Consider the following 26,537-nt stretch of genomic DNA (forward strand, 5'->3'; position numbering starts at 1 on the left):
AAGCTCTCTCAGTTATCAGAAAAAAAGAACCACCCTGCCCCGTGTGAGGCTCGAACTCACGACCTTCAGATTATGAGACTGACGCGCTGCCTAACTGCGCCAACGAGGCCCGTGGGCTAAAAGGGGCCCGAACAGAGAAAAAGTAGCTTCTAGGTCCCTGGTTTCAGGTGCGGCTCGAACAGGCCATCTCTAGCCAGGCAAGGGTGTCAGGATGGCCGAGCGGTCTAAGGCGCTGCGTTCAGGTCGCAGTCTCCCCTGGAGGCGTGGGTTCGAATCCCACTTCTGACAGACCTATCCTTTGGCTGCAGACAGAGACTTCAGTCTTCTGCTACGTTGGGCCAGCAGGGCGTTAACTTTGACAAAACGACGCATTAGGCAAATGCTAGTATTAATTGGGCAGGCGTTGAAGACAAGGATGAGTTTTTAGACACTTTTTGAAAAGGGTTAAAGCCTCCGCTGCTCGAATTGAGATAGGCAGGCCGATCCACCAGCTGGGAACAGTCCAGGAAAAGGTCCTTGAGAGTGATTTTGTGCCTCTTTGGGATGGCACCACGAGGCATCGTTCACTTGCAGAAAGCAAGCGTAGGTCTGCACCATCGACTTTAGGTATATTGCTGCAGAGCCAGTGGTTATCTTGTAGGCAAACATCAGTACCTTGAATCTGATGCGAACAGCTATTGGAAGCCAGTGCAAAATTATGAAGAGAGGTGTGACGTGGGCTTTCTTTGGCTCGTTGAAGACCAGTCTCGCTGCTGCATCCTGGATCAGTTGCAGAGGCTTGATAGTACGTGCCGGAAGACCCGCCAAGGGAGCATAGCAGTAGTCCAGTCTGGAGAAAACAAAGAGCTTGGACAAGGAGTTGTGTGGCCTGCTCTGATCGGAAGGGTCTAATCTTCCGAACGTTGTACAAGGCAAATCTTCAGGACCGGGCCAGTGCAGCAATATGGCCTTTGAAACTTCACAAAACCTCAGTAGGACGTGGCCACGTGTTACATGAATATGAGAGGGATGCTATTGCTGCCTTCATGTAGCATTAGCCAGCATGCATGCAGAATTTTGACTTCACTGTAAATAAAAGGATTGCACGGGCCTACACGCAATGTCGCTGGATGAGATTCAGGGAATTTACCTGGAACCTCACAGTTTTCCACAAAGCATCATTTCACCTGCCCTGAAGAGGAGCTGTGGCCTTTTGCCCCCAGGAGACACAGGGAAACCCACACGAAAGGGGACAGAGAACCTCACTCTTTCTTTCTAAGCCACGGGTGTCAAACTCAGTCCCTGGAAGGCCGGAGACCTGCAGAGTTTAGATTCAAGCCTGATAGAACACACCTGATCCAACTAATCATGCCCTTCAGGCTCATTTGAAAACTACATGCCTTGTGTGTTTGAGAAGGGTTGGAACAACACTCTACAGGGCTCGGGCCCTAAAGGAATTTAGTTTGACACCCCTGGTCTAAGCTCTCTCAGTTATCAGAAAAAAAGAACCACCCTGCCCCGTGTGAGGCTCGAACTCACGACCTTCAGATTATGAGACTGACGCGCTGCCTAACTGCGCCAACGAGGCCCGTGGGCTAAAGGGGGCCCGAACAGAGAAAAAGTAGCTTCTAGGTCCCTGGTTTCAGGTGCGGCTCGAACAGGCCATCTCTAGCCAGGCAAGGGTGTCAGGATGGCCGAGCGGTCTAAGGCGCTGCGTTCAGGTCGCAGTCTCCCCTGGAGGCGTGGGTTCGAATCCCACTTCTGACAGACCTATCCTTTGGCTGCAGACAGAGACTTCAGTCTTCTGCTACGTTGGGCCAGCAGGGCGTTAACTTTGACAAAACGACGCATTAGGCAAATGCTAGTATTAATTGGGCAGGCGTTGAAGACAAGGATGAGTTTTTAGACACTTTTTGAAAAGGGTTAAAGCCTCCGCTGCTCGAATTGAGATAGGCAGGCCGATCCACCAGCTGGGAACAGTCCAGGAAAAGGTCCTTGAGAGTGATTTTGTGCCTCTTTGGGATGGCACCACGAGGCATCGTTCACTTGCAGAAAGCAAGCGTAGGTCTGCACCAGCGACTTTAGGTATATTGCTGCAGAGCCAGTGGTTATCTTGTAGGCAAACATCAGTACCTTGAATCTGATGCGAACAGCTATTGGTAGCCAGTGCAAAATTATGAAGAGAGGTGTGACGTGGGCTTTCTTTGGCTCGTTGAAGACCAGTCTCGCTGCTGCATCCTGGATCAGTTGCAGAGGCTTGATAGTACGTGCCGGAAGACCCGCCAAGGGAGCATAGCAGTAGTCCAGTCTGGAGAAAACAAAGAGCTTGGACAAGGAGTTGTGTGGCCTGCTCTGATCGGAAGGGTCTAATCTTCCGAACGTTGTACAAGGCAAATCTTCAGGACCGGGCCAGTGCAGCAATATGGCCTTTGAAACTTCACAAAACCTCAGGAGGACGTGGCCACGTGTTCCATGAATATGAGAGGGATGCTATTGCTGCCTTCATGTAGCATTAGCCAGCATGCATGCAGAATTTTGACTTCACTGTAAATAAAAGGATTGCATGGGCCTACACGCAATGTCGCTGGATGAGATTCAGGGAATTTACCTGGAACCTCACAGTTTTCCACAAAGCATCATTTCACCTGCCCTGAAGAGGAGCTGTGGCCTTTTGCCCCCAGGAGACACAGGGAAACCCACACGAAAGGGGACAGAGAACCTCACTCTTTCTTTCTAAGCCACGGGTGTCAAACTCAGTCCCTGGAAGGCCGGAGACCTGCAGAGTTTAGATTCAAGCCTGATAGAACACACCTGATCCAACTAATCATGCCCTTCAGGCTCATTTGAAAACTACATGCCTTGTGTGTTTGAGAAGGGTTGGAACAACACTCTACAGGGCTCGGGCCCTAAAGGAATTTAGTTTGACACCCCTGGTCTAAGCTCTCTCAGTTATCAGAAAAAAAGAACCACCCTGCCCCGTGTGAGGCTCGAACTCACGACCTTCAGATTATGAGACTGACGCGCTGCCTAACTGCGCCAACGAGGCCCGTGGGCTAAAGGGGGCCCGAACAGAGAAAAAGTAGCTTCTAGGTCCCTGGTTTCAGGTGCGGCTCGAACAGGCCATCTCTAGCCAGGCAAGGGTGTCAGGATGGCCGAGCGGTCTAAGGCGCTGCGTTCAGGTCGCAGTCTCCCCTGGAGGCGTGGGTTCGAATCCCACTTCTGACAGACCTATCCTTTGGCTGCAGACAGAGACTTCAGTCTTCTGCTACGTTGGGCCAGCAGGGCGTTAACTTTGACAAAACGACGCATTAGGCAAATGCTAGTATTAATTGGGCAGGCGTTGAAGACAAGGATGAGTTTTTAGACACTTTTTGAAAAGGGTTAAAGCCTCCGCTGCTCGAATTGAGATAGGCAGGCCGATCCACCAGCTGGGAACAGTCCAGGAAAAGGTCCTTGAGAGTGATTTTGTGCCTCTTTGGGATGGCACCACGAGGCATCGTTCACTTGCAGAAAGCAAGCGTAGGTCTGCACCAGCGACTTTAGGTATATTGCTGCAGAGCCAGTGGTTATCTTGTAGGCAAACATCAGTACCTTGAATCTGATGCGAACAGCTATTGGTAGCCAGTGCAAAATTATGAAGAGAGGTGTGACGTGGGCTTTCTTTGGCTCGTTGAAGACCAGTCTCGCTGCTGCATCCTGGATCAGTTGCAGAGGCTTGATAGTACGTGCCGGAAGACCCGCCAAGGGAGCATAGCAGTAGTCCAGTCTGGAGAAAACAAAGAGCTTGGACAAGGAGTTGTGTGGCCTGCTCTGATCGGAAGGGTCTAATCTTCCGAACGTTGTACAAGGCAAATCTTCAGGACCGGGCCAGTGCAGCAATATGGCCTTTGAAACTTCACAAAACCTCAGGAGGATGTGGCCACGTGTTACATGCATATGAGAGGGATGCTATTGCTGCCTTCATGTAGCATTAGCCAGCATGCATGCAGAATTTTGACTTCACTGTAAATAAAAGGATTGCACGGGCCTACACGCAATGTCGCTGGATGAGATTCAGGGAATTTACCTGGAACCTCACAGTTTTCCACAAAGCATCATTTCACCTGCCCTGAAGAGGAGCTGTGGCCTTTTGCCCCCAGGAGACACAGGGAAACCCACACGAAAGGGGACAGAGAACCTCACTCTTTCTTTCTAAGCCACGGGTGTCAAACTCAGTCCCTGGAAGGCCGGAGACCTGCAGAGTTTAGATTCAAGCCTGATAGAACACACCTGATCCAACTAATCATGCCCTTCAGGCTCATTTGAAAACTACATGCCTTGTGTGTTTGAGAAGGGTTGGAACAACACTCTACAGGGCTCGGGCCCTAAAGGAATTTAGTTTGACACCCCTGGTCTAAGCTCTCTCAGTTATCAGAAAAAAAGAACCACCCTGCCCCGTGTGAGGCTCGAACTCACGACCTTCAGATTATGAGACTGACGCGCTGCCTAACTGCGCCAACGAGGCCCGTGGGCTAAAGGGGGCCCGAACAGAGAAAAAGTAGCTTCTAGGTCCCTGGTTTCAGGTGCGGCTCGAACAGGCCATCTCTAGCCAGGCAAGGGTGTCAGGATGGCCGAGCGTTCTAAGGCGCTGCGTTCAGGTCGCAGTCTCCCCTGGAGGCGTGGGTTCGAATCCCACTTCTGACAGACCTATCCTTTGGCTGCAGACAGAGACTTCAGTCTTCTGCTACGTTGGGCCAGCAGGGCGTTAACTTTGACAAAACGACGCATTAGGCAAATGCTAGTATTAATTGGGCAGGCGTTGAAGACAAGGATGAGTTTTTAGACACTTTTTGAAAAGGGTTAAAGCCTCCGCTGCTCGAATTGAGATAGGCAGGCCGATCCACCAGCTGGGAACAGTCCAGGAAAAGGTCCTTGAGAGTGATTTTGTGCCTCTTTGGGATGGCACCACGAGGCATCGTTCACTTGCAGAAAGCAAGCGTAGGTCTGCACCAGCGACTTTAGGTATATTGCTGCAGAGCCAGTGGTTATCTTGTAGGCAAACATCAGTACCTTGAATCTGATGCGAACAGCTATTGGTAGCCAGTGCAAAATTATGAAGAGAGGTGTGACGTGGGCTTTCTTTGGCTCGTTGAAGACCAGTCTCGCTGCTGCATCCTGGATCAGTTGCAGAGGCTTGATAGTACGTGCCGGAAGACCCGCCAAGGGAGCATAGCAGTAGTCCAGTCTGGAGAAAACAAAGAGCTTGGACAAGGAGTTGTGTGGCCTGCTCTGATCGGAAGGGTCTAATCTTCCGAACGTTGTACAAGGCAAATCTTCAGGACCGGGCCAGTGCAGCAATATGGCCTTTGAAACTTCACAAAACCTCAGGAGGATGTGGCCACGTGTTACATGCATATGAGAGGGATGCTATTGCTGCCTTCATGTAGCATTAGCCAGCATGCATGCAGAATTTTGACTTCACTGTAAATAAAAGGATTGCACGGGCCTACACGCAATGTCGCTGGATGAGATTCAGGGAATTTACCTGGAACCTCACAGTTTTCCACAAAGCATCATTTCACCTGCCCTGAAGAGGAGCTGTGGCCTTTTGCCCCCAGGAGACACAGGGAAACCCACACGAAAGGGGACAGAGAACCTCACTCTTTCTTTCTAAGCCACGGGTGTCAAACTCAGTCCCTGGAAGGCCGGAGACCTGCAGAGTTTAGATTCAAGCCTGATAGAACACACCTGATCCAACTAATCATGCCCTTCAGGCTCATTTGAAAACTACATGCCTTGTGTGTTTGAGAAGGGTTGGAACAACACTCTACAGGGCTCGGGCCCTAAAGGAATTTAGTTTGACACCCCTGGTCTAAGCTCTCTCAGTTATCAGAAAAAAAGAACCACCCTGCCCCGTGTGAGGCTCGAACTCACGACCTTCAGATTATGAGACTGACGCGCTGCCTAACTGCGCCAACGAGGCCCGTGGGCTAAAAGGGGCCCGAACAGAGAAAAAGTAGCTTCTAGGTCCCTGGTTTCAGGTGCGGCTCGAACAGGCCATCTCTAGCCAGGCAAGGGTGTCAGGATGGCCGAGCGGTCTAAGGCGCTGCGTTCAGGTCGCAGTCTCCCCTGGAGGCGTGGGTTCGAATCCCACTTCTGACAGACCTATCCTTTGGCTGCAGACAGAGACTTCAGTCTTCTGCTACGTTGGGCCAGCAGGGCGTTAACTTTGACAAAACGACGCATTAGGCAAATGCTAGTATTAATTGGGCAGGCGTTGAAGACAAGGATGAGTTTTTAGACACTTTTTGAAAAGGGTTAAAGCCTCCGCTGCTCGAATTGAGATAGGCAGGCCGATCCACCAGCTGGGAACAGTCCAGGAAAAGGTCCTTGAGAGTGATTTTGTGCCTCTTTGGGATGGAACCACGAGGCATCGTTCACTTGCAGAAAGCAAGCGTAGGTCTGCACCAGCGACTTTAGGTATATTGCTGCAGAGCCAGTGGTTATCTTGTAGGCAAACATCAGTACCTTGAATCTGATGCGAACAGCTATTGGTAGCCAGTGCAAAATTATGAAGAGAGGTGTGACGTGGGCTTTCTTTGGCTCGTTGAAGACCAGTCTCGCTGCTGCATCCTGGATCAGTTGCAGAGGCTTGATAGTACGTGCCGGAAGACCCGCCAAGGGAGCATAGCAGTAGTCCAGTCTGGAGAAAACAAAGAGCTTGGACAAGGAGTTGTGTGGCCTGCTCTGATCGGAAGGGTCTAATCTTCCGAACGTTGTACAAGGCAAATCTTCAGGACCGGGCCAGTGCAGCAATATGGCCTTTGAAACTTCACAAAACCTCAGGAGGACGTGGCCACGTGTTACATGAATATGAGAGGGATGCTATTGCTGCCTTCATGTAGCATTAGCCAGCATGCATGCAGAATTTTGACTTCACTGTAAATAAAAGGATTGCACGGGCCTACACGCAATGTCGCTGGATGAGATTCAGGGAATTTACCTGGAACCTCACAGTTTTCCACAAAGCATCATTTCACCTGCCCTGAAGAGGAGCTGTGGCCTTTTGCCCCCAGGAGACACAGGGAAACCCACACGAAAGGGGACAGAGAACCTCACTCTTTCTTTCTAAGCCACGGGTGTCAAACTCAGTCCCTGGAAGGCCGGAGACCTGCAGAGTTTAGATTCAAGCCTGATAGAACACACCTGATCCAACTAATCATGCCCTTCAGGCTCATTTGAAAACTACATGCCTTGTGTGTTTGAGAAGGGTTGGAACAACACTCTACAGGGCTCGGGCCCTAAAGGAATTTAGTTTGACACCCCTGGTCTAAGCTCTCTCAGTTATCAGAAAAATAGAACCACCCTGCCCCGTGTGAGGCTCGAACTCACGACCTTCAGATTATGAGACTGACGCGCTGCCTAACTGCGCCAACGAGGCCCGTGGGCTAAAGGGGGCCCGAACAGAGAAAAAGTAGCTTCTAGGTCCCTGGTTTCAGGTGCGGCTCGAACAGGCCATCTCTAGCCAGGCAAGGGTGTCAGGATGGCCGAGCGGTCTAAGGCGCTGCGTTCAGGTCGCAGTCTCCCCTGGAGGCGTGGGTTCGAATCCCACTTCTGACAGACCTATCCTTTGGCTGCAGACAGAGACTTCAGTCTTCTGCTACGTTGGGCCAGCAGGGCGTTAACTTTGACAAAACGACGCATTAGGCAAATGCTAGTATTAATTGGGCAGGCGTTGAAGACAAGGATGAGTTTTTAGACACTTTTTGAAAAGGGTTAAAGCCTCCGCTGCTCGAATTGAGATAGGCAGGCCGATCCACCAGCTGGGAACAGTCCAGGAAAAGGTCCTTGAGAGTGATTTTGTGCCTCTTTGGGATGGCACCACGAGGCATCGTTCACTTGCAGAAAGCAAGCGTAGGTCTGCACCAGCGACTTTAGGTATATTGCTGCAGAGCCAGTGGTTATCTTGTAGGCAAACATCAGTACCTTGAATCTGATGCGAACAGCTATTGGTAGCCAGTGCAAAATTATGAAGAGAGGTGTGACGTGGGCTTTCTTTGGCTCGTTGAAGACCAGTCTCGCTGCTGCATCCTGGATCAGTTGCAGAGGCTTGATAGTACGTGCCGGAAGACCCGCCAAGGGAGCATAGCAGTAGTCCAGTCTGGAGAAAACAAAGAGCTTGGACAAGGAGTTGTGTGGCCTGCTCTGATCGGAAGGGTCTAATCTTCCGAACGTTGTACAAGGCAAATCTTCAGGACCGGGCCAGTGCAGCAATATGGCCTTTGAAACTTCACAAAACCTCAGGAGGACGTGGCCACGTGTTACATGAATATGAGAGGGATGCTATTGCTGCCTTCATGTAGCATTAGCCAGCATGCATGCAGAATTTTGACTTCACTGTAAATAAAAGGATTGCACGGGCCTACACGCAATGTCGCTGGATGAGATTCAGGGAATTTACCTGGAACCTCACAGTTTTCCACAAAGCATCATTTCACCTGCCCTGAAGAGGAGCTGTGGCCTTTTGCCCCCAGGAGACACAGGGAAACCCACACGAAAGGGGACAGAGAACCTCACTCTTTCTTTCTAAGCCACGGGTGTCAAACTCAGTCCCTGGAAGGCCGGAGACCTGCAGAGTTTAGATTCAAGCCTGATAGAACACACCTGATCCAACTAATCATGCCCTTCAGGCTCATTTGAAAACTACATGCCTTGTGTGTTTGAGAAGGGTTGGAACAACACTCTACAGGGCTCGGGCCCTAAAGGAATTTAGTTTGACACCCCTGGTCTAAGCTCTCTCAGTTATCAGAAAAAAAGAACCACCCTGCCCCGTGTGAGGCTCGAACTCACGACCTTCAGATTATGAGACTGACGCGCTGCCTAACTGCGCCAACGAGGCCCGTGGGCTAAAGGGGGCCCGAACAGAGAAAAAGTAGCTTCTAGGTCCCTGGTTTCAGGTGCGGCTCGAACAGGCCATCTCTAGCCAGGCAAGGGTGTCAGGATGGCCGAGCGGTCTAAGGCGCTGCGTTCAGGTCGCAGTCTCCCCTGGAGGCGTGGGTTCGAATCCCACTTCTGACAGACCTATCCTTTGGCTGCAGACAGAGACTTCAGTCTTCTGCTACGTTGGGCCAGCAGGGCGTTAACTTTGACAAAACGACGCATTAGGCAAATGCTAGTATTAATTGGGCAGGCGTTGAAGACAAGGATGAGTTTTTAGACACTTTTTGAAAAGGGTTAAAGCCTCCGCTGCTCGAATTGAGATAGGCAGGCCGATCCACCAGCTGGGAACAGTCCAGGAAAAGGTCCTTGAGAGTGATTTTGTGCCTCTTTGGGATGGCACCACGAGGCATCGTTCACTTGCAGAAGGCAAGCGTAGGTCTGCACCAGCGACTTTAGGTATATTGCTGCAGAGCCAGTGGTTATCTTGTAGGCAAACATCAGTACCTTGAATCTGAAGCGAACAGCTATTGGTAGCCAGTGCAAAATTATGAAGAGAGGTGTGACGTGGGCTTTCTTTGGCTCGTTGAAGACCAGTCTCGCTGCTGCATCCTGGATCAGTTGCAGAGGCTTGATAGTACGTGCCGGAAGACCCGCCAAGGGAGCATAGCAGTAGTCCAGTCTGGAGAAAACAAAGAGCTTGGACAAGGAGTTGTGTGGCCTGCTCTGATCGGAAGGGTCTAATCTTCCGAACGTTGTACAAGGCAAATCTTCAGGACCGGGCCAGTGCAGCAATATGGCCTTTGAAACTTCACAAAACCTCAGGAGGACGTGGCCACGTGTTACATGAATATGAGAGGGATGCTATTGCTGCCTTCATGTAGCATTAGCCAGCATGCATGCAGAATTTTGACTTCACTGTAAATAAAAGGATTGCACGGGCCTACACGCAATGTCGCTGGATGAGATTCAGGGAATTTACCTGGAACCTCACAGTTTTCCACAAAGCATCATTTCACCTGCCCTGAAGAGGAGCTGTGGCCTTTTGCCCCCAGGAGACACAGGGAAACCCACACGAAAGGGGACAGAGAACCTCACTCTTTCTTTCTAAGCCACGGGTGTCAAACTCAGTCCCTGGAAGGCCGGAGACCTGCAGAGTTTAGATTCAAGCCTGATAGAACACACCTGATCCAACTAATCATGCCCTTCAGGCTCATTTGAAAACTACATGCCTTGTGTGTTTGAGAAGGGTTGGAACAACACTCTACAGGGCTCGGGCCCTAAAGGAATTTAGTTTGACACCCCTGGTCTAAGCTCTCTCAGTTATCAGAAAAAAAGAACCACCCTGCCCCGTGTGAGGCTCGAACTCACGACCTTCAGATTATGAGACTGACGCGCTGCCTAACTGCGCCAACGAGGCCCGTGGGCTAAAGGGGGCCCGAACAGAGAAAAAGTAGCTTCTAGGTCCCTGGTTTCAGGTGCGGCTCGAACAGGCCATCTCTAGCCAGGCAAGGGTGTCAGGATGGCCGAGCGGTCTAAGGCGCTGCGTTCAGGTCGCAGTCTCCCCTGGAGGCGTGGGTTCGAATCCCACTTCTGACAGACCTATCCTTTGGCTGCAGACAGAGACTTCAGTCTTCTGCTACGTTGGGCCAGCAGGGCGTTAACTTTGACAAAACGACGCATTAGGCAAATGCTAGTATTAATTGGGCAGGCGTTGAAGACAAGGATGAGTTTTTAGACACTTTTTGAAAAGGGTTAAAGCCTCCGCTGCTCGAATTGAGATAGGCAGGCCGATCCACCAGCTGGGAACAGTCCAGGAAAAGGTCCTTGAGAGTGATTTTGTGCCTCTTTGGGATGGCACCACGAGGCATCGTTCACTTGCAGAAGGCAAGCGTAGGTCTGCACCAGCGACTTTAGGTATATTGCTGCAGAGCCAGTGGTTATCTTGTAGGCAAACATCAGTACCTTGAATCTGAAGCGAACAGCTATTGGTAGCCAGTGCAAAATTATGAAGAGAGGTGTGACGTGGGCTTTCTTTGGCTCGTTGAAGACCAGTCTCGCTGCTGCATCCTGGATCAGTTGCAGAGGCTTGATAGTACGTGCCGGAAGACCCGCCAAGGGAGCATAGCAGTAGTCCAGTCTGGAGAAAACAAAGAGCTTGGACAAGGAGTTGTGTGGCCTGCTCTGATCGGAAGGGTCTAATCTTCCGAACGTTGTACAAGGCAAATCTTCAGGACCGGGCCAGTGCAGCAATATGGCCTTTGAAACTTCACAAAACCTCAGGAGGACGTGGCCACGTGTTACATGAATATGAGAGGGATGCTATTGCTGCCTTCATGTAGCATTAGCCAGCATGCATGCAGAATTTTGACTTCACTGTAAATAAAAGGATTGCACGGGCCTACACGCAATGTCGCTGGATGAGATTCAGGGAATTTACCTGGAACCTCACAGTTTTCCACAAAGCATCATTTCACCTGCCCTGAAGAGGAGCTGTGGCCTTTTGCCCCCAGGAGACACAGGGAAACCCACACGAAAGGGGACAGAGAACCTCACTCTTTCTTTCTAAGCCACGGGTGTCAAACTCAGTCCCTGGAAGGCCGGAGACCTGCAGAGTTTAGATTCAAGCCTGATAGAACACACCTGATCCAACTAATCATGCCCTTCAGGCTCATTTGAAAACTACATGCCTTGTGTGTTTGAGAAGGGTTGGAACAACACTCTACAGGGCTCGGGCCCTAAAGGAATTTAGTTTGACACCCCTGGTCTAAGCTCTCTCAGTTATCAGAAAAAAAGAACCACCCTGCCCCGTGTGAGGCTCGAACTCACGACCTTCAGATTATGAGACTGACGCGCTGCCTAACTGCGCCAACGAGGCCCGTGGGCTAAAGGGGGCCCGAACAGAGAAAAAGTAGCTTCTAGGTCCCTGGTTTCAGGTGCGGCTCGAACAGGCCATCTCTAGCCAGGCAAGGGTGTCAGGATGGCCGAGCGGTCTAAGGCGCTGCGTTCAGGTCGCAGTCTCCCCTGGAGGCGTGGGTTCGAATCCCACTTCTGACAGACCTATCCTTTGGCTGCAGACAGAGACTTCAGTCTTCTGCTACGTTGGGCCAGCAGGGCGTTAACTTTGACAAAACGACGCATTAGGCAAATGCTAGTATTAATTGGGCAGGCGTTGAAGACAAGGATGAGTTTTTAGACACTTTTTGAAAAGGGTTAAAGCCTCCGCTGCTCGAATTGAGATAGGCAGGCCGATCCACCAGCTGGGAACAGTCCAGGAAAAGGTCCTTGAGAGTGATTTTGTGCCTCTTTGGGATGGCACCACGAGGCATCGTTCACTTGCAGAAAGCAAGCGTAGGTCTGCACCAGCGACTTTAGGTATATTGCTGCAGAGCCAGTGGTTATCTTGTAGGCAAACATCAGTACCTTGAATCTGATGCGAACAGCTATTGGTAGCCAGTGCAAAATTATGAAGAGAGGTGTGACGTGGGCTTTCTTTGGCTCGTTGAAGACCAGTCTCGCTGCTGCATCCTGGATCAGTTGCAGAGGCTTGATAGTACGTGCCGGAAGACCCGCCAAGGGAGCATAGCAGTAGTCCAGTCTGGAGAAAACAAAGAGCTTGGACAAGGAGTTGTGTGGCCTGCTCTGATCGGAAGGGTCTAATCTTCCGAACGTTGTACAAGGCAAATCTTCAGGACCGGGCCAGTGCAGCAATATGGCCTTTGAAACTTCACAAAACCTCAGGAGGACGTGGCCACGTGTTACATGAATATGAGAGGGATGCTATTGCTGCCTTCATGTAGCATTAGCCAGCATGCATGCAGAATTTTGACTTCACTGTAAATAAAAGGATTGCACGGGCCTACACGCAATGTCGCTGGATGAGATTCAGGGAATTTACCTGGAACCTCACAGTTTTCCACAAAGCATCATTTCACCTGCCCTGAAGAGGAGCTGTGGCCTTTTGCCCCCAGGAGACACAGGGAAACCCACACGAAAGGGGACAGAGAACCTCACTCTTTCTTTCTAAGCCACGGGTGTCAAACTCAGTCCCTGGAAGGCCGGAGACCTGCAGAGTTTAGATTCAAGCCTGATAGAACACACCTGATCCAACTAATCATGCCCTTCAGGCTCATTTGAAAACTACATGCCTTGTGTGTTTGAGAAGGGTTGGAACAACACTCTACAGGGCTCGGGCCCTAAAGGAATTTAGTTTGACACCCCTGGTCTAAGCTCTCTCAGTTATCAGAAAAAAAGAACCACCCTGCCCCGTGTGAGGCTCGAACTCACGACCTTCAGATTATGAGACTGACGCGCTGCCTAACTGCGCCAACGAGGCCCGTGGGCTAAAGGGGGCCCGAACAGAGAAAAAGTAGCTTCTAGGTCCCTGGTTTCAGGTGCGGCTCGAACAGGCCATCTCTAGCCAGGCAAGGGTGTCAGGATGGCCGAGCGGTCTAAGGCGCTGCGTTCAGTTCGCAGTCTCCCCTGGAGGCGTGGGTTCGAATCCCACTTCTGACAGACCTATCCTTTGGCTGCAGACAGAGACTTCAGTCTTCTGCTACGTTGGGCCAGCAGGGCGTTAACTTTGACAAAACGACGCATTAGGCAAATGCTAGTATTAATTGGGCAGGCGTTGAAGACAAGGATGAGTTTTTAGACACTTTTTGAAAAGGGTTAAAGCCTCCGCTGCTCGAATTGAGATAGGCAGGCCGATCCACCAGCTGGGAACAGTCCAGGAAAAGGTCCTTGAGAGTGATTTTGTGCCTCTTTGGGATGGCACCACGAGGCATCGTTCACTTGCAGAAAGCAAGCGTAGGTCTGCACCAGCGACTTTAGGTATATTGCTGCAGAGCCAGTGGTTATCTTGTAGGCAAACATCAGTACCTTGAATCTGACGCGAACAGCTATTGGTAGCCAGTGCAAAATTATGAAGAGAGGTGTGACGTGGGCTTTCTTTGGCTCGTTGAAGACCAGTCTCGCTGCTGCATCCTGGATCAGTTGCAGAGGCTTGATAGTACGTGCCGGAAGACCCGCCAAGGGAGCATAGCAGTAGTCCAGTCTGGAGAAAACAAAGAGCTTGGACAAGGAGTTGTGTGGCCTGCTCTGATCGGAAGGGTCTAATCTTCCGAACGTTGTACAAGGCAAATCTTCAGGACCGGGCCAGTGCAGCAATATGGCCTTTGAAACTTCACAAAACCTCAGGAGGACGTGGCCACGTGTTACATGAATATGAGAGGGATGCTATTGCTGCCTTCATGTAGCATTAGCCAGCATGCATGCAGAATTTTGACTTCACTGTAAATAAAAGGATTGCATGGGCCTACACGCAATGTCGCTGGATGAGATTCAGGGAATTTACCTGGAACCTCACAGTTTTCCACAAAGCATCATTTCACCTGCCCTGAAGAGGAGCTGTGGCCTTTTGCCCCCAGGAGACACAGGGAAACCCACACGAAAGGGGACAGAGAACCTCACTCTTTCTTTCTAAGCCACGGGTGTCAAACTCAGTCCCTGGAAGGCCGGAGACCTGCAGAGTTTAGATTCAAGCCTGATAGAACACACCTGATCCAACTAATCATGCCCTTCAGGCTCATTTGAAAACTACATGCCTTGTGTGTTTGAGAAGGGTTGGAACAACACTCTACAGGGCTCGGGCCCTAAAGGAATTTAGTTTGACACCCCTGGTCTAAGCTCTCTCAGTTATCAGAAAAAAAGAACCACCCTGCCCCGTGTGAGGCTCGAACTCACGACCTTCAGATTATGAGACTGACGCGCTGCCTAACTGCGCCAACGAGGCCCGTGGGCTAAAGGGGGCCCGAACAGAGAAAAAGTAGCTTCTAGGTCCCTGGTTTCAGGTGCGGCTCGAACAGGCCATCTCTAGCCAGGCAAGGGTGTCAGGATGGCCGAGCGGTCTAAGGCGCTGCGTTCAGGTCGCAGTCTCCCCTGGAGGCGTGGGTTCGAATCCCACTTCTGACAGACCTATCCTTTGGCTGCAGACAGAGACTTCAGTCTTCTGCTACGTTGGGCCAGCAGGGCGTTAACTTTGACAAAACGACGCATTAGGCAAATGCTAGTATTAATTGGGCAGGCGTTGAAGACAAGGATGAGTTTTTAGACACTTTTTGAAAAGGGTTAAAGCCTCCGCTGCTCGAATTGAGATAGGCAGGCCGATCCACCAGCTGGGAACAGTCCAGGAAAAGGTCCTTGAGAGTGATTTTGTGCCTCTTTGGGATGGCACCACGAGGCATCGTTCACTTGCAGAAAGCAAGCGTAGGTCTGCACCAGCGACTTTAGGTATATTGCTGCAGAGCCAGTGGTTATCTTGTAGGCAAACATCAGTACCTTGAATCTGATGCGAACAGCTATTGGTAGCCAGTGCAAAATTATGAAGAGAGGTGTGACGTGGGCTTTCTTTGGCTCGTTGAAGACCAGTCTCGCTGCTGCATCCTGGATCAGTTGCAGAGGCTTGATAGTACGTGCCGGAAGACCCGCCAAGGGAGCATAGCAGTAGTCCAGTCTGGAGAAAACAAAGAGCTTGGACAAGGAGTTGTGTGGCCTGCTCTGATCGGAAGGGTCTAATCTTCCGAACGTTGTACAAGGCAAATCTTCAGGACCGGGCCAGTGCAGCAATATGGCCTTTGAAACTTCACAAAACCTCAGGAGGACGTGGCCACGTGTTACATGAATATGAGAGGGATGCTATTGCTGCCTTCATGTAGCATTAGCCAGCATGCATGCAGAATTTTGACTTCACTGTAAATAAAAGGATTGCATGGGCCTACACGCAATGTCGCTGGATGAGATTCAGGGAATTTACCTGGAACCTCACAGTTTTCCACAAAGCATCATTTCACCTGCCCTGAAGAGGAGCTGTGGCCTTTTGCCCCCAGGAGACACAGGGAAACCCACACGAAAGGGGACAGAGAACCTCACTCTTTCTTTCTAAGCCACGGGTGTCAAACTCAGTCCCTGGAAGGCCGGAGACCTGCAGAGTTTAGATTCAAGCCTGATAGAACACACCTGATCCAACTAATCATGCCCTTCAGGCTCATTTGAAAACTACATGCCTTGTGTGTTTGAGAAGGGTTGGAACAACACTCTACAGGGCTCGGGCCCTAAAGGAATTTAGTTTGACACCCCTGGTCTAAGCTCTCTCAGTTATCAGAAAAAAAGAACCACCCTGCCCCGTGTGAGGCTCGAACTCACGACCTTCAGATTATGAGACTGACGCGCTGCCTAACTGCGCCAACGAGGCCCGTGGGCTAAAAGGGGCCCGAACAGAGAAAAAGTAGCTTCTAGGTCCCTGGTTTCAGGTGCGGCTCGAACAGGCCATCTCTAGCCAGGCAAGGGTGTCAGGATGGCCGAGCGGTCTAAGGCGCTGCGTTCAGGTCGCAGTCTCCCCTGGAGGCGTGGGTTCGAATCCCACTTCTGACAGACCTATCCTTTGGCTGCAGACAGAGACTTCAGTCTTCTGCTACGTTGGGCCAGCAGGGCGTTAACTTTGACAAAACGACGCATTAGGCAAATGCTAGTATTAATTGGGCAGGCGTTGAAGACAAGGATGAGTTTTTAGACACTTTTTGAAAAGGGTTAAAGCCTCCGCTGCTCGAATTGAGATAGGCAGGCCGATCCACCAGCTGGGAACAGTCCAGGAAAAGGTCCTTGAGAGTGATTTTGTGCCTCTTTGGGATGGCACCACGAGGCATCGTTCACTTGCAGAAAGCAAGCGTAGGTCTGCACCAGCGACTTTAGGTATATTGCTGCAGAGCCAGTGGTTATCTTGTAGGCAAACATCAGTACCTTGAATCTGATGCGAACAGCTATTGGTAGCCAGTGCAAAATTATGAAGAGAGGTGTGACGTGGGCTTTCTTTGGCTCGTTGAAGACCAGTCTCGCTGCTGCATCCTGGATCAGTTGCAGAGGCTTGATAGTACGTGCCGGAAGACCCGCCAAGGGAGCATAGCAGTAGTCCAGTCTGGAGAAAACAAAGAGCTTGGACAAGGAGTTGTGTGGCCTGCTCTGATCGGAAGGGTCTAATCTTCCGAACGTTGTACAAGGCAAATCTTCAGGACCGGGCCAGTGCAGCAATATGGCCTTTGAAACTTCACAAAACCTCAGGAGGACGTGGCCACGTGTTACATGAATATGAGAGGGATGCTATTGCTGCCTTCATGTAGCATTAGCCAGCATGCATGCAGAATTTTGACTTCACTGTAAATAAAAGGATTGCACGGGCCTACACGCAATGTCGCTGGATGAGATTCAGGGAATTTACCTGGAACCTCACAGTTTTCCACAAAGCATCATTTCACCTGCCCTGAAGAGGAGCTGTGGCCTTTTGCCCCCAGGAGACACAGGGAAACCCACACGAAAGGGGACAGAGAACCTCACTCTTTCTTTCTAAGCCACGGGTGTCAAACTCAGTCCCTGGAAGGCCGGAGACCTGCAGAGTTTAGATTCAAGCCTGATAGAACACACCTGATCCAACTAATCATGCCCTTCAGGCTCATTTGAAAACTACATGCCTTGTGTGTTTGAGAAGGGTTGGAACAACACTCTACAGGGCTCGGGCCCTAAAGGAATTTAGTTTGACACCCCTGGTCTAAGCTCTCTCAGTTATCAGAAAAATAGAACCACCCTGCCCCGTGTGAGGCTCGAACTCACGACCTTCAGATTATGAGACTGCCGCGCTGCCTAACTGCGCCAACGAGGCCCGTGGGCTAAAGGGGGCCCGAACAGAGAAAAAGTAGCTTCTAGGTCCCTGGTTTCAGGTGCGGCTCGAACAGGCCATCTCTAGCCAGGCAAGGGTGTCAGGATGGCCGAGCGGTCTAAGGCGCTGCGTTCAGGTCGCAGTCTCCCCTGGAGGCGTGGGTTCGAATCCCACTTCTGACAGACCTATCCTTTGGCTGCAGACAGAGACTTCAGTCTTCTGCTACGTTGGGCCAGCAGGGCGTTAACTTTGACAAAACGACGCATTAGGCAAATGCTAGTATTAATTGGGCAGGCGTTGAAGACAAGGATGAGTTTTTAGACACTTTTTGAAAAGGGTTAAAGCCTCCGCTGCTCGAATTGAGATAGGCAGGCCGATCCACCAGCTGGGAACAGTCCAGGAAAAGGTCCTTGAGAGTGATTTTGTGCCTCTTTGGGATGGCACCACGAGGCATCGTTCACTTGCAGAAAGCAAGCGTAGGTCTGCACCAGCGACTTTAGGTATATTGCTGCAGAGCCAGTGGTTATCTTGTAGGCAAACATCAGTACCTTGAATCTGACGCGAACAGCTATTGGTAGCCAGTGCAAAATTATGAAGAGAGGTGTGACGTGGGCTTTCTTTGGCTCGTTGAAGACCAGTCTCGCTGCTGCATCCTGGATCAGTTGCAGAGGCTTGATAGTACGTGCCGGAAGACCCGCCAAGGGAGCATAGCAGTAGTCCAGTCTGGAGAAAACAAAGAGCTTGGACAAGGAGTTGTGTGGCCTGCTCTGATCGGAAGGGTCTAATCTTCCGAACGTTGTACAAGGCAAATCTTCAGGACCGGGCCAGTGCAGCAATATGGCCTTTGAAACTTCACAAAACCTCAGGAGGACGTGGCCACGTGTTACATGAATATGAGAGGGATGCTATTGCTGCCTTCATGTAGCATTAGCCAGCATGCATGGAGAATTTTGACTTCACTGTAAATAAAAGGATTGCATGGGCCTACACGCAATGTCGCTGGATGAGATTCAGGGAATTTACCTGGAACCTCACAGTTTTCCACAAAGCATCATTTCACCTGCCCTGAAGAGGAGCTGTGGCCTTTTGCCCCCAGGAGACACAGGGAAACCCACACGAAAGGGGACAGAGAACCTCACTCTTTCTTTCTAAGCCACGGGTGTCAAACTCAGTCCCTGGAAGGCCGGAGACCTGCAGAGTTTAGATTCAAGCCTGATAGAACACACCTGATCCAACTAATCATGCCCTTCAGGCTCATTTGAAAACTACATGCCTTGTGTGTTTGAGAAGGGTTGGAACAACACTCTACAGGGCTCGGGCCCTAAAGGAATTTAGTTTGACACCCCTGGTCTAAGCTCTCTCAGTTATCAGAAAAAAAGAACCACTCTGCCCCGTGTGAGGCTCGAACTCACGACCTTCAGATTATGAGACTGACGCGCTGCCTAACTGCGCCAACGAGGCCCGTGGGCTAAAGGGGGCCCGAACAGAGAAAAAGTAGCTTCTAGGTCCCTGGTTTCAGGTGCGGCTCGAACAGGCCATCTCTAGCCAGGCAAGGGTGTCAGGATGGCCGAGCGGTCTAAGGCGCTGCGTTCAGGTCGCAGTCTCCCCTGGAGGCGTGGGTTCGAATCCCACTTCTGACAGACCTATCCTTTGGCTGCAGACAGAGACTTCAGTCTTCTGCTACGTTGGGCCAGCAGGGCGTTAACTTTGACAAAACGACGCATTAGGCAAATGCTAGTATTAATTGGGCAGGCGTTGAAGACAAGGATGAGTTTTTAGACACTTTTTGAAAAGGGTTAAAGCCTCCGCTGCTCGAATTGAGATAGGCAGGCCGATCCACCAGCTGGGAACAGTCCAGGAAAAGGTCCTTGAGAGTGATTTTGTGCCTCTTTGGGATGGCACCACGAGGCATCGTTCACTTGCAGAAAGCAAGCGTAGGTCTGCACCAGCGACTTTAGGTATATTGCTGCAGAGCCAGTGGTTATCTTGTAGGCAAACATCAGTACCTTGAATCTGATGCGAACAGCTATTGGTAGCCAGTGCAAAATTATGAAGAGAGGTGTGACGTGGGCTTTCTTTGGCTCGTTGAAGACCAGTCTCGCTGCTGCATCCTGGATCAGTTGCAGAGGCTTGATAGTACGTGCCGGAAGACCCGCCAAGGGAGCATAGCAGTAGTCCAGTCTGGAGAAAACAAAGAGCTTGGACAAGGAGTTGTGTGGCCTGCTCTGATCGGAAGGGTCTAATCTTCCGAACGTTGTACAAGGCAAATATTCAGGACCGGGCCAGTGCAGCAATATGGCCTTTGAAACTTCACAAAACCTCAGGAGGACGTGGCCACGTGTTACATGAATATGAGAGGGATGCTATTGCTGCCTTCATGTAGCATTAGCCAGCATGCATGCAGAATTTTGACTTCACTGTAAATAAAAGGATTGCACGGGCCTACACGCAATGTCGCTGGATGAGATTCAGGGAATTTACCTGGAACCTCACAGTTTTCCACAAAGCATCATTTCACCTGCCCTGAAGAGGAGCTGTGGCCTTTTGCCCCCAGGAGACACAGGGAAACCCACACGAAAGGGGACAGAGAACCTCACTCTTTCTTTCTAAGCCACGGGTGTCAAACTCAGTCCCTGGAAGGCCGGAGACCTGCAGAGTTTAGATTCAAGCCTGATAGAACACACCTGATCCAACTAATCATGCCCTTCAGGCTCATTTGAAAACTACATGCCTTGTGTGTTTGAGAAGGGTTGGAACAACACTCTACAGGGCTCGGGCCCTAAAGGAATTTAGTTTGACACCCCTGGTCTAAGCTCTCTCAGTTATCAGAAAAAAAGAACCACCCTGCCCCGTGTGAGGCTCGAACTCACGACCTTCAGATTATGAGACTGACGCGCTGCCTAACTGCGCCAACGAGGCCCGTGGGCTAAAGGGGGCCCGAACAGAGAAAAAGTAGCTTCTAGGTCCCTGGTTTCAGGTGCGGCTCGAACAGGCCATCTCTAGCCAGGCAAGGGTGTCAGGATGGCCGAGCGGTCTAAGGCGCTGCGTTCAGGTCGCAGTCTCCCCTGGAGGCGTGGGTTCGAATCCCACTTCTGACAGACCTATCCTTTGGCTGCAGACAGAGACTTCAGTCTTCTGCTACGTTGGGCCAGCAGGGCGTTAACTTTGACAAAACGACGCATTAGGCAAATGCTAGTATTAATTGGGCAGGCGTTGAAGACAAGGATGAGTTTTTAGACACTTTTTGAAAAGGGTTAAAGCCTCCGCTGCTCGAATTGAGATAGGCAGGCCGATCCACCAGCTGGGAACAGTCCAGGAAAAGGTCCTTGAGAGTGATTTTGTGCCTCTTTGGGATGGCACCACGAGGCATCGTTCACTTGCAGAAAGCAAGCGTAGGTCTGCACCAGCGACTTTAGGTATATTGCTGCAGAGCCAGTGGTTATCTTGTAGGCAAACATCAGTACCTTGAATCTGATGCGAACAGCTATTGGTAGCCAGTGCAAAATTATGAAGAGAGGTGTGACGTGGGCTTTCTTTGGCTCGTTGAAGACCAGTCTCGCTGCTGCATCCTGGATCAGTTGCAGAGGCTTGATAGTACGTGCCGGAAGACCCGCCAAGGGAGCATAGCAGTAGTCCAGTCTGGAGAAAACAAAGAGCTTGGACAAGGAGTTGTGTGGCCTGCTCTGATCGGAAGGGTCTAATCTTCCGAACGTTGTACAAGGCAAATCTTCAGGACCGGGCCAGTGCAGCAATATGGCCTTTGAAACTTCACAAAACCTCAGGAGGACGTGGCCACGTGTTACATGAATATGAGAGGGATGCTATTGCTGCCTTCATGTAGCATTAGCCAGCATGCATGCAGAATTTTGACTTCACTGTAAATAAAAGGATTGCACGGGCCTACACGCAATGTCGCTGGATGAGATTCAGGGAATTTACCTGGAACCTCACAGTTTTCCACAAAGCATCATTTCACCTGCCCTGAAGAGGAGCTGTGGCCTTTTGCCCCCAGGAGACACAGGGAAACCCACACGAAAGGGGACAGAGAACCTCACTCTTTCTTTCTAAGCCACGGGTGTCAAACTCAGTCCCTGGAAGGCCGGAGACCTGCAGAGTTTAGATTCAAGCCTGATAGAACACACCTGATCCAACTAATCATGCCCTTCAGGCTCATTTGAAAACTACATGCCTTGTGTGTTTGAGAAGGGTTGGAACAACACTCTACAGGGCTCGGGCCCTAAAGGAATTTAGTTTGACACCCCTGGTCTAAGCTCTCTCAGTTATCAGAAAAAAAGAACCACCCTGCCCCGTGTGAGGCTCGAACTCACGACCTTCAGATTATGAGACTGACGCGCTGCCTAACTGCGCCAACGAGGCCCGTGGGCTAAAGGGGGCCCGAACAGAGAAAAAGTAGCTTCTAGGTCCCTGGTTTCAGGTGCGGCTCGAACAGGCCATCTCTAGCCAGGCAAGGGTGTCAGGATGGCCGAGCGGTCTAAGGCGCTGCGTTCAAGCTGGGGAACAATAGTCCGTCAAAGACGGGGAAGAAGGGAAGAAAAGAGGGAAGGAAGAAAAAGAGAAGGGGAAGAAGAGAAAGAAAAAATGAAGAAAAGAAAGGGTGAAATTTGATGTTCAAAGACGGATCTTCCTTAGCATGCGCGCAGTGATACATCTTCCGGTTTCTTCTTGCGGTAAATTCGCGCATTTATATTACACTGTTTTCTATTGCAGGTGCTCCCCTCGACCCGGGTTCGAATCCAGCTAAAGACAACTTTTTGTTTTATTGTTAATTGCTTTAAATAAATGAAGTTTCAAGGTTAATTAAATGTATATATGTGCTTGTTTGATATTTTTTTATTACATTTTAATACACCAATGGAAATGTGTTTTGTTATTATTAGTTATTTAGTAGTTGTTGTATTATTTTTGTTATTAAGCATGTTATTATGTGTAGTTGTATTCATATTTATTTTAAGCATGTTATTAGTTGTGATTTTATTGATATTAAATCAGATTTTTTTTAAGGTTACATTCATTCAAGACACCTTTAAATCTGTCATTTTTAATTAAAAAAGGATGCAAAAATAGTCATTATTATGCTTAAAAATGTCTGTGACAAATGACAAAGTGCAAATTATCTTTTTATAGGAATACGTTCTATTGTTGCAGTGTACTGATGAAATGTTTACTAAAGTACAAATAAAAAAGCAATCATTCTCTTTTTTTTTTTTTTTTACAATTATGCCAACATAACAGTAATGAATATTAAACAAATTAAATTTATATAAGTTTTCAAAAAAAAAAAATTAAAAGGGAAATAAAAGGAAAATAAATGTAGAAATCAAAACACATTTCTCAATTTGTTTTTTTATTTATTTTACAATTATGCTAACAGAAAAGTAATGAATATTAAATGAAGTTTTCAAACAATAAATTAAAAAGGTAAAAGTAAAAGTTAAATAGGATTAAAAAAGCAAGTTAAATAAAATAATGTTAGACACAAATATTAACAATAGTGAACTATATTTAAACAACTATATACACACAACAATAAATAAAAATATACAGTGTATACATTATTTGGGAGAAGGTTCTCCGGATTTACTCTAACCACTTTTCTTTTGTAATGTTCTCAGTCTGTGGACAGTATATACACCTTGCCCCTGTACTGGCTATGTCCCGTTGCACTGGTTTTGAATTTTCCACACTTCCTGCAAGTGTTTGCCTTGTAGGGTCTCTTGGGCATGGTTTGTGGAGCTGGTTGTGAATTGGTGCTCTGCAAAATAGGCTGTAACAGTGGCATCCTATGGACCGCTGACAGTCTTTGAACCATTTGTAGACCCTGGAACACTGGCACACCCTGAAACATCGACAAAAATATGGTTTTCTGGTATTAAAAGAAAAATTGAACAAGTTTAATAATTCGTACAGAATGGAACGTGAAAAGTGCCTTTATAGAATACTTTATACATTATGCCATTACTTACAGAGACAGTACTGCTTGGTATAGAGGCACAAGACACTGCTGCGCTGGGTTGGTCTTCAACCTGAGAAGGTCTCCTGACCACACTAAGATTTGGCTTTGCTGCAGCAATGTGAGAGCCAGTAAATCTTGGTTTGGTAAATCAAAAATGTGAGAAGACAGAATGTGTTATAATAGCAAGAATTACGATTTATATTAATTTAATTTTTTTTAGTAAATGCAGGTTGTTAAAAAACATTTCTTTCTGAATAGAAGTGTCATCCATATTTATTAGCAGTATTGACTCCTGAAATTACTACAAAGTATTTGCATGATGGAATAATTGTTAATGTGTACAGTTAATAATAGCCAGCGTCTATGTGGTATGTTACCTGAGATTGAGAAAGAAAGATAATGTAGCTTTAACACATGAGAAGTATTGAGAGGGATGCCATGAGGGACATGAGTCTAGTCTCAAGAGAGAAAGCAAACAGGTTACATTCTACATTTATCCTTGACCATGTGACTTAAACCAAATCTGAGATATTCAAACTGACCATTCAGCAGACAACAGGTGCCCCCACTGTACAAGAGGGGTGACAATTAGTAGGTCTCAGCCAGCATCTCATAGCATTCTTACTTTTTCTTTTTTTCTTCATCTTACGTTCTGAACTTTCTTGAATTTTAATTGAGCACATTCTTAAGTGGTATTATTAAAAAAGTTAAATAGTAATTCTTACCATTGAAAATTGTGTTGCAACTCTTGCTTCCACAGGTGCAGTAGGCTGGGGACGGGGCAGGGGCATGGGATGAGGCTGGGGGTCAGGCTGACTCTGCTCCATGGCCTTCTTTGCTGTTTCAGCATCATGAGGTTCTTCCACCACCCTTTGTGCTGGTCCAGTAGAGGCTTAAGACGAAAAAAAAAAAAAAAAAACCTTAATACATAATTCAGAAAGAAACCTTTTCAGTAAATATACTAATGATACTAATAAAAAAACCATGCATTTCAGCACACCTCCAAGCAAGGTTGTTTGGCCACGAGACAGCATCTGACATTTCTCTATCTGTAAGCATTATAACAAATATAATGCACAATAAAAGTGAGTCCCTTAAGAGAGCATAAAATACTTCATTAAATTCATATATTTATTCATTCATTCATTCATTTCTAGGACACAAGTCCCATTTATCTTATATATAATGTTACAACTGGTATCTCTATTTAGAGGAGAAAGATACAAGACAGGAACATTTCTTAAAATACCTGCAACATTACATAAATGTCTATAAACAATTATTACACACTCTGGTTTGCACTGTTGAAAGCCATAACATAACACAACCATCACATTACATCGTTCAAATGAATGGGACCAGGTAAATGTTTGTTCTGAAGCCTGATGTGTTGTTCTCTTATGCAAATACACTAAACCAAGATACTAATAATGTTCGATTACGATTATTTTTTATTTTTATACATCTATAATGCAAAGGTAACAAACACTCACCCATTGACAAATCTCGTACCACTTTTTATGTCGAACTACGCGACAATGACCCTTGTCATAGGTCACAAACTTGAGTAATTAACCTTTTTTACCTCTGACACGCCCCCTGAGGATGATGTCATTCTTTCGTACACCTTCGGCACGGTTCGGCAACTTGATTGACACCTGACTAGAAGCGCTGACCCCTCCACCTAGCGGTGAGACGCGGAAACGTGCCGTCGAAATCCCCCTGCTCTCTGATTGGTCAAATGTCACGAATGTCAAGATAATGTTATAAATTGCGCTTTTTGATTGGCTGGAAATGTTAAGGCGCTTCGACGCGATTGGTCCAAATGTCATAGCGCTTCGATGCGATTGGCTGCGCAGTTCGACATTGCTCAACATTTCTGAAATTATGTCGGACTATCCTTCGTCAGCTAGCGCTCAGGTCGCAGTCTCCCCTGGAGGCGTGGGTTCGAATCCCACTTCTGACAGACCTATCCTTTGGCTGCAGACAGAGACTTCAGTCTTCTGCTACGTTGGGCCAGCAGGGCGTTAACTTTGACAAAACGACAAATTAGGCAAATGCTAGTATTAATTGGGCAGGCGTTGAAGACAAGGATGAGTTTTTAGACACTTTTTGAAAAGGGTTAAAGCCTCCGCTGCTCGAATTGAGATAGGCAGGCCGATCCACCAGCTGGGAACAGTCCAGGAAAAGGTCCTTGAGAGTGATTTTGTGCCTCTTTGGGATGGCACCACGAGGCATCGTTCACTTGCAGAAAGCAAGCGTAGGTCTGCACCAGCGACTTTAGGTATATTGCTGCAGAGCCAGTGGTTATCTTGTAGGCAAACATCAGTACCTTGAATCTGATGCGAACAGCTATTGGTAGCCAGTGCAAAATTATGAAGAGAGGTGTGACGTGGGCTTTCTTTGGCTCGTTGAAGACCAGTCTCGCTGCTGCATCCTGGATCAGTTGCAGAGGCTTGATAGTACGTGCCGGAAGACCCGCCAAGGGAGCATAGCAGTAGTCCAGTCTGGAGAAAACAAAGAGCTTGGACAAGGAGTTGTGTGGCCTGCTCTGATCGGAAGGGTCTAATCTTCCGAACGTTGTACAAGGCAAATCTTCAGGACCGGGCCAGTGCAGCAATATGGCCTTTGAAACTTCACAAAACCTCAGGAGGACGTGGCCACGTGTTACATGAATATGAGAGGGATGCTATTGCTGCCTTCATGTAGCATTAGCCAGCATGCATGCAGAATTTTGACTTCACTGTAAATAAAAGGATTGCACGGGCCTACACGCAATGTCGCTGGATGAGATTCAGGGAATTTACCTGGAACCTCACAGTTTTCCACAAAGCATCATTTCACCTGCCCTGAAGAGGAGCTGTGGCCTTTTGCCCCCAGGAGACACAGGGAAACCCACACGAAAGGGGACAGAGAACCTCACTCGTTCTTTCTAAGCCACGGGTGTCAAACTCAGTCCCT

The 26,537-nt window shown here is 48.8% G+C and overlaps 29 non-coding genes across 29 annotated transcripts; 14 read left to right on the forward strand and 15 right to left on the reverse strand.

The window, feature by feature from the left end:
* Positions 1-35: 35 nt before the first annotated feature.
* Positions 36-109, reverse strand: trnam-cau (transfer RNA methionine (anticodon CAU)). The gene has a single exon. It is a non-coding gene; the product is annotated as a tRNA-Met (tRNA).
* Positions 110-205: 96 nt separating this feature from the next.
* trnal-cag (transfer RNA leucine (anticodon CAG)) lies at positions 206-288 on the forward strand. The gene has a single exon. It is a non-coding gene; the product is annotated as a tRNA-Leu (tRNA).
* A 1,205-nt stretch (positions 289-1,493) lies between these two features.
* trnam-cau (transfer RNA methionine (anticodon CAU)) lies at positions 1,494-1,567 on the reverse strand. The gene has a single exon. It is a non-coding gene; the product is annotated as a tRNA-Met (tRNA).
* A 96-nt stretch (positions 1,568-1,663) lies between these two features.
* Positions 1,664-1,746, forward strand: trnal-cag (transfer RNA leucine (anticodon CAG)). The gene has a single exon. It is a non-coding gene; the product is annotated as a tRNA-Leu (tRNA).
* A 1,205-nt stretch (positions 1,747-2,951) lies between these two features.
* Positions 2,952-3,025, reverse strand: trnam-cau (transfer RNA methionine (anticodon CAU)). Its single transcript has one exon. It is a non-coding gene; the product is annotated as a tRNA-Met (tRNA).
* A 96-nt stretch (positions 3,026-3,121) lies between these two features.
* trnal-cag (transfer RNA leucine (anticodon CAG)) lies at positions 3,122-3,204 on the forward strand. The gene has a single exon. It is a non-coding gene; the product is annotated as a tRNA-Leu (tRNA).
* Positions 3,205-4,409: 1,205 nt separating this feature from the next.
* Positions 4,410-4,483, reverse strand: trnam-cau (transfer RNA methionine (anticodon CAU)). The gene has a single exon. It is a non-coding gene; the product is annotated as a tRNA-Met (tRNA).
* A 1,384-nt stretch (positions 4,484-5,867) lies between these two features.
* On the reverse strand, positions 5,868-5,941 carry trnam-cau (transfer RNA methionine (anticodon CAU)). The gene has a single exon. It is a non-coding gene; the product is annotated as a tRNA-Met (tRNA).
* A 96-nt stretch (positions 5,942-6,037) lies between these two features.
* Positions 6,038-6,120, forward strand: trnal-cag (transfer RNA leucine (anticodon CAG)). The gene has a single exon. It is a non-coding gene; the product is annotated as a tRNA-Leu (tRNA).
* Positions 6,121-7,325: 1,205 nt separating this feature from the next.
* On the reverse strand, positions 7,326-7,399 carry trnam-cau (transfer RNA methionine (anticodon CAU)). Its single transcript has one exon. It is a non-coding gene; the product is annotated as a tRNA-Met (tRNA).
* A 96-nt stretch (positions 7,400-7,495) lies between these two features.
* Positions 7,496-7,578, forward strand: trnal-cag (transfer RNA leucine (anticodon CAG)). Its single transcript has one exon. It is a non-coding gene; the product is annotated as a tRNA-Leu (tRNA).
* A 1,205-nt stretch (positions 7,579-8,783) lies between these two features.
* trnam-cau (transfer RNA methionine (anticodon CAU)) lies at positions 8,784-8,857 on the reverse strand. The gene has a single exon. It is a non-coding gene; the product is annotated as a tRNA-Met (tRNA).
* Positions 8,858-8,953: 96 nt separating this feature from the next.
* On the forward strand, positions 8,954-9,036 carry trnal-cag (transfer RNA leucine (anticodon CAG)). Its single transcript has one exon. It is a non-coding gene; the product is annotated as a tRNA-Leu (tRNA).
* Positions 9,037-10,241: 1,205 nt separating this feature from the next.
* trnam-cau (transfer RNA methionine (anticodon CAU)) lies at positions 10,242-10,315 on the reverse strand. The gene has a single exon. It is a non-coding gene; the product is annotated as a tRNA-Met (tRNA).
* A 96-nt stretch (positions 10,316-10,411) lies between these two features.
* On the forward strand, positions 10,412-10,494 carry trnal-cag (transfer RNA leucine (anticodon CAG)). The gene has a single exon. It is a non-coding gene; the product is annotated as a tRNA-Leu (tRNA).
* Positions 10,495-11,699: 1,205 nt separating this feature from the next.
* trnam-cau (transfer RNA methionine (anticodon CAU)) lies at positions 11,700-11,773 on the reverse strand. Its single transcript has one exon. It is a non-coding gene; the product is annotated as a tRNA-Met (tRNA).
* A 96-nt stretch (positions 11,774-11,869) lies between these two features.
* On the forward strand, positions 11,870-11,952 carry trnal-cag (transfer RNA leucine (anticodon CAG)). Its single transcript has one exon. It is a non-coding gene; the product is annotated as a tRNA-Leu (tRNA).
* A 1,205-nt stretch (positions 11,953-13,157) lies between these two features.
* On the reverse strand, positions 13,158-13,231 carry trnam-cau (transfer RNA methionine (anticodon CAU)). The gene has a single exon. It is a non-coding gene; the product is annotated as a tRNA-Met (tRNA).
* A 96-nt stretch (positions 13,232-13,327) lies between these two features.
* Positions 13,328-13,410, forward strand: trnal-cag (transfer RNA leucine (anticodon CAG)). The gene has a single exon. It is a non-coding gene; the product is annotated as a tRNA-Leu (tRNA).
* Positions 13,411-14,615: 1,205 nt separating this feature from the next.
* On the reverse strand, positions 14,616-14,689 carry trnam-cau (transfer RNA methionine (anticodon CAU)). Its single transcript has one exon. It is a non-coding gene; the product is annotated as a tRNA-Met (tRNA).
* A 96-nt stretch (positions 14,690-14,785) lies between these two features.
* On the forward strand, positions 14,786-14,868 carry trnal-cag (transfer RNA leucine (anticodon CAG)). The gene has a single exon. It is a non-coding gene; the product is annotated as a tRNA-Leu (tRNA).
* A 1,205-nt stretch (positions 14,869-16,073) lies between these two features.
* Positions 16,074-16,147, reverse strand: trnam-cau (transfer RNA methionine (anticodon CAU)). The gene has a single exon. It is a non-coding gene; the product is annotated as a tRNA-Met (tRNA).
* Positions 16,148-16,243: 96 nt separating this feature from the next.
* trnal-cag (transfer RNA leucine (anticodon CAG)) lies at positions 16,244-16,326 on the forward strand. Its single transcript has one exon. It is a non-coding gene; the product is annotated as a tRNA-Leu (tRNA).
* A 1,375-nt stretch (positions 16,327-17,701) lies between these two features.
* trnal-cag (transfer RNA leucine (anticodon CAG)) lies at positions 17,702-17,784 on the forward strand. The gene has a single exon. It is a non-coding gene; the product is annotated as a tRNA-Leu (tRNA).
* A 1,205-nt stretch (positions 17,785-18,989) lies between these two features.
* Positions 18,990-19,063, reverse strand: trnam-cau (transfer RNA methionine (anticodon CAU)). The gene has a single exon. It is a non-coding gene; the product is annotated as a tRNA-Met (tRNA).
* Positions 19,064-19,159: 96 nt separating this feature from the next.
* trnal-cag (transfer RNA leucine (anticodon CAG)) lies at positions 19,160-19,242 on the forward strand. The gene has a single exon. It is a non-coding gene; the product is annotated as a tRNA-Leu (tRNA).
* Positions 19,243-20,447: 1,205 nt separating this feature from the next.
* trnam-cau (transfer RNA methionine (anticodon CAU)) lies at positions 20,448-20,521 on the reverse strand. Its single transcript has one exon. It is a non-coding gene; the product is annotated as a tRNA-Met (tRNA).
* Positions 20,522-20,617: 96 nt separating this feature from the next.
* trnal-cag (transfer RNA leucine (anticodon CAG)) lies at positions 20,618-20,700 on the forward strand. The gene has a single exon. It is a non-coding gene; the product is annotated as a tRNA-Leu (tRNA).
* A 1,205-nt stretch (positions 20,701-21,905) lies between these two features.
* Positions 21,906-21,979, reverse strand: trnam-cau (transfer RNA methionine (anticodon CAU)). Its single transcript has one exon. It is a non-coding gene; the product is annotated as a tRNA-Met (tRNA).
* Positions 21,980-26,537: the final 4,558 nt, after the last annotated feature.

The sequence above is a fragment of the Carassius gibelio genome, chromosome A4 (genome assembly GCF_023724105.1).
Source record: "Carassius gibelio isolate Cgi1373 ecotype wild population from Czech Republic chromosome A4, carGib1.2-hapl.c, whole genome shotgun sequence".
Taxonomy (NCBI): domain Eukaryota; kingdom Metazoa; phylum Chordata; class Actinopteri; order Cypriniformes; family Cyprinidae; genus Carassius; species Carassius gibelio.